The sequence below is a fragment of the Mus pahari genome, chromosome 13, assembly GCF_900095145.1.
Source record: "Mus pahari chromosome 13, PAHARI_EIJ_v1.1, whole genome shotgun sequence".
NCBI lineage: Eukaryota > Metazoa > Chordata > Mammalia > Rodentia > Muridae > Mus > Mus pahari.
In genome coordinates, this window is record NC_034602.1 from 28,361,864 (window position 1) to 28,366,652 (window position 4,789).

The 4,789-nt window shown below is 54.4% G+C and overlaps 1 protein-coding gene across 3 annotated transcripts in view; it reads left to right on the forward strand.

Moving 5' to 3' along the window:
- The first annotated feature begins 2,130 nt into the window (after positions 1–2,130).
- Rgs12 (regulator of G protein signaling 12) overlaps positions 2,131–4,789 on the forward strand; it is a 94,714-nt gene continuing 92,055 nt past the window's right edge. For all 3 annotated transcript variants that reach the window (XM_021210481.2, XM_021210482.1, XM_029545134.1), the window contains exon 1: positions 2,131–2,223. The gene's annotated coding sequence lies outside the window, so the exon portion shown is untranslated. The remainder of the gene's footprint in view (positions 2,224–4,789) is intronic.

Genomic DNA, 4,789 nt, shown 5'->3' on the forward strand with positions numbered 1-4,789 from the left:
AAGGTGCTACGAGAGAGGGACAGAAACCAGGGAGATAGCAACCTGGAGCAGTAAAGGGACAGAACATGGGCTGAGCATGGTCTGCCCATCCATGACCACATGAAGGATCTTGGCTGGAGGAATAGAGATTTCACGGTGACTAGCTTCTTCACCTGCCCGAGGACCCAGGCTTGAGAACTGTTCCTTGAGCTTTCTTCTCTGTTACTACATCAAGTCTGTAAGGCACCTGGAAGGCAGCCCAGTGTGGAGGAAATGAATGGCAAAGATGACCCCTGTGCTGGACATCTTTCACGGCCTCCGCTGGCTGCTCTCCACTCTTCTTGGTGCCTCCCAGAGCTGTGGGAGGCAGGCCCCTGTGGCCTGCTTCCTTCCGGCCTGGTTCCTTCAAAGGTCCTCTGCCTTCTCCCTACCTCCCTTTCTGTATTCTGGGACAGCTTATTGACATTAGGTCTTTTATCGTTAAGGTTCCACAAGGGAACAGAGGGTCAGGGTGACAGGCAACAAGAGGACTGTCAGCATCTCTAGGGCTGGAAGCAAGATAAGAGTGGTCATGGGACAGGGGAGCAAGCAGAAAGAGCAGTGACCACACAAGAGGACGGTGCTGTGCCACCTAGCAGGGTTGACTGCTGGCTGCAGAATGAATCAGCAATGAATGTTTAAAGGGGGAGAAAAGACAGGAGAGGAGGAAGCGGGGCCAACAAAGCAAGCAGAGAGATTTTGAACTTGAAGGAGGTCACTGAGGCCAGGCTGAGAGAAGAGGTGTGAGGGGGTACCACATGCATAGAAATAGGGCTCTGTTACTCCATTGGCCTCAGTGTCACAGGGCTTCCTACACATGGACAGCCAATACATCTACCTATGCAGGGAGCCGAAGCTGCACACTGACCAGAACCCAGGGGGTCGCTGTCCTGGAAACACTGGAGGGTCTTCCAGTAGTGACTTACATTTCCTGAATTTAGGGAGGAAGTGAGTGTTAAGTTACTGCTATGGGGTTTTCATGATTTGATCTCAAGACCAAAAAGCTTGAGCTAGGCTGGGGGTAGTGTCTGAGAAAAAGAGAGCCCAGTTAGTGAATTGCTGGTCTAAACTTTTTCGTATTTAGTAGAATGCCCAGTGGCCTGTTTTCTGAAAGTACTTTAGCTAGTTTCTAACTGGGAATGAAACTTCTGAAGACGCTGTGGCTGCTCGGAAGTCAATGTGGGAAGGGAAGGGAATTCCGTTCTTGACGTCTTTCACCAAAGAAAGGTCTCCTTGAGGTAGACAAGGTCCAATGTTCTGAAAAGGTCGGGCGTAGGAACTACAAAACCGGTTTGTGCAACTATTGTTATCATAGCCCGAGTGGTGCTTGGGCCAGGATTGCTGTATCTCTCTCCATCTCAAATGCACACCCTCAGGTAGATGACCCCTCTCCAGGCAGGTGGGAAACTTTCCTCACAAGTGCATCGTGTCTCAGAGCTGCCCCTTGAAGGAAGACGAAGTGCTCTCTCTCTCTGCATGTGAAGAAGATTACACATTCCAGCCTTCTGCCACCACTCAAAATAGGAACTCATCTGACTTTTTGCAATTTAGTAGGGTAGCTCAATCCCACAGCTGAACCAAGGCGGAAGTCCCGCCCCGGCCTCCAGGCTCCGCCCCGCCTCCGTCTAGCCTTACACCCTGGATGTTGAGCTTTCCGTTAGGTCTTCAGTCTCAGGCAAGTCCCTACTTCGTGAGCGCTTCCGTGCTAGGTTCTGATCCCGCCTGTCTCCGAGCCACTGTCCAGTAGGCGGACTTTGCTCTCCAGGAGCCTGGCCACCAGAAGCCGGACCCCGTTGGTCCCAGACTCCAGCTGTCCAACGACCTGACCTATCTCCTCATCCAGCTCCGTCCCCCAAAACCTGACTCCACCAAAATCCTAAACTTGGTGAATCCCGAGTGAACCCCACCCCCAAGACCCCTAGTCACACCCTTCAAAAGCGGCTGAACTCCCCGCCCTTCCAGGAGCCACACCCCCAGAAGCTGGACCCGCGGGGTCCGAGTCCCGAAGTGCACAACGGCCTGACCCGCCCCCCGGGCCCCGCCCCCAGAGCCCCGCCCCCTAGGCCCTGGGCCCCACCCCCAGGAGTCGGAGCTCCGCTCTCAGGGGCCGGACCCTGCCCCTCCCGGAGCCCCGCCCCCGGCCCGGCGACGGCGGTGACCGTTGATGCTTTCGGCGGGCGCCCGGCGGGAGCAAGCGGCGGCCCGGTAGGTGAGCGCGGCCGGCGCGCCTCCTCGCGCGTCTTTCTTCCCTGGCGCGCGCCCCCGCCCGGCCCGGCCTTGTCCTCCTGCGGCCGTGGGGCCGAGCTCGGGCGCCGCCCGCGCCTTCTTTGTTCGCGCGGGACTCCGGGAACTTGCCCGCGCGGGCTGCGGCCGGGGTCCCGCGCAGGCCGGATGTGCGGGTTCCACAGAGTCGCAGCCCACAGGACTCGGGCGGGATCTGAGCCGGCTTAGAAGCCGGCCCGGCTGGCCATGAGGGGACTTTAATGTCCAACTCAGCCCGCGGTCTCATTGTTTGGGCAGAGACCGTTTCCAAGGACCCGAACTGCGGAAATGTAGGGCAAGAACGCAGGGCAGCCCACAACGAGCGAGCATCGAGTATAGCTGGAGGGATTAGAGCTGGGAAGTGTAGACAAGGGGGTTCAAAGTGTACACAGAGGGGCCCCAAACCTGTGGACTATGAGTGTGTGTGTGTGTGTGTGTGCAGAATTGTAGAGTGTAGTCAGGGCTCAGCTGTGAAGTGTAGATGGAAGGGTGGTGTGTAGCTAGGGCCCAACCCCTGGAGTGTAAACAGAGGGTCTTTGACCAATAGAATACAGATGGAGGGGCCCAGGTTTCTGAAAAGGCCTCAGACCTATGGAGTGTAGATGGAGGGAGAGCTGATATCAGGGAGGTCGCCCTGGGGAGGAAGCCTTGAGACTACAGCAAGCAACTGGTGTGTGGGAGATGGGAGAGAAGCAAAATCAATTTTGAATCATGGGACTGTGCTTACATTTTAAAAGTTTCTGAAGAAAGCAAAGTTGTCAGCAGGACAATTTCTCCAGAAAAACTGGGGTAAAAATGTTACACCTTTTTATTTGGGGTGCTGGATGACAATGACCAAATAGGCTGGCAGGATCTGGACTTCAGGGACACTGTTGGGATAGAGAAAGTCACGGGGTAGAAGGGAATGGCTTAGGTAAGACTCTGGAGCAGGATGGATCTTTAAAAGATGTAAGGCCGTTTCTGTGAAGTTTCTTGGAACCTACCTCAGTGGGACAAAGGAGGAGGGTTGCTTCTGACAGGAAAGATGAAAGGCTGGAGAAATGGCAAATACCGGAGCTAAGGAAAGGCCCTCGGACTTGGGGTGGCCTGTGTGTGGCCAGTCTTTGCGCAGGAGTCAGGAGAAGGCAGGGTTTATACTGAGTAGACCAAATTGCAGTGCATCCTGCAGTGCCAGCTTGTGACAGGAGGCACTTTGTGGTCGTCCGTGGCACCTGGGAGGGGGCCTGTGTCAAGGGCTGGCTCACTTTTTGCATTATGTTTAGAACAAGAACCTCAGAGGATAGGAGGGTGGGTAGTTGCAAAGGTGGCACGGAGCCTGGACCTGGCTGCTGCAGTAGCTCCTGCAAAGATCCCAGAGGTAGGAGAGGTTGAGGCTGAGCTCTGTGTTTCCAATCCTGTTGTCATTTGACATCTGTATCTGAGACAGGCCCAGCATGCTGGTCCCATCCGGCTGCCTTAGTTGTGGGCTCCCTGCCTTGCTCTGGCAGCAAGTGCATGATGGTGGTTGCAGCACCCCCACCGCCTTTTCTTTCTTTTTGTGAGTTTGCTGGAAACCCTGCAAACACTTACTAGTCAGCACTTGTTTTAGTTTCCTACAGAGCTGTTGCAGAGTGCTTAAATCTAGTGGCTTAAAACAACAGTTTGCTCTTCAAGGCTCAATGCCAGAAGTCTGCAGTGGTCACATGTCCTTTGGGGATCAGAGAGACGCTCCTTCCTTCTCACGTCAGATGGAGACTGGCCTCATCCCTGGAATCAGGGCTTGGTTCCAGCATCACGTGGCCTTCTCTTCTGTCTTAAGCCTCCCTCTGTCATGATCTGTGAGGACTTTTACGGTTGCCAGGAGATCCAAAGTCCTCAGTTTACAGCTGCAAAGCCCCTGGAGTGTTTTCCCCTTCTTGCTGAGGAACAGCCTGGTCCTTGTACCTTCGCCAGGGTGGGGCACATAGATCTACCCAAGTGTCCTGCATACCAAAGACTGCAATAGTTTGTGGTCCCACTGCCCTATAGACGTGTTTCTGGACACACACTCAGCTGTGAGAGGATGCAGTGTCCCTCTGTCCTGTTTCTTTAGGAAGGTGGTAGTCTCCACTCCTTTCACAATCCAACAAAAACTACAGCCTCCCGAAATCTGCTCAGTAATGTCTTGTCACCCCAGCGCTCAGGAGGCTGAGTCAGGAGGGTGGAGAGTGTAGTGCCAGAGCATGAGCTGAGTGAGACCTCCACAGCAAACACCGCTGGGCTAGAGAGTTGCATCAGTGGCTAAGAGTATATACTGCTCTTGCAGAGGGCCCGTGTTTGGTTTCTAAAGCCCGCATTGGAAAGCTCACAACTCCCTGCAGAGCTAATGCCTCCCAAGGCACTGGAGTTCATGAGCATATACACACATGTACACATTAAACAGAATTGGAGGCAGGTGGATCTCTGAGTTCAAGGCCAGCCTGGTCTACAGAACAAGTTCCAGGACAGCCAGGGCTATACAGGGGAACCCTGTCTCAAACAAGAGCAAAAA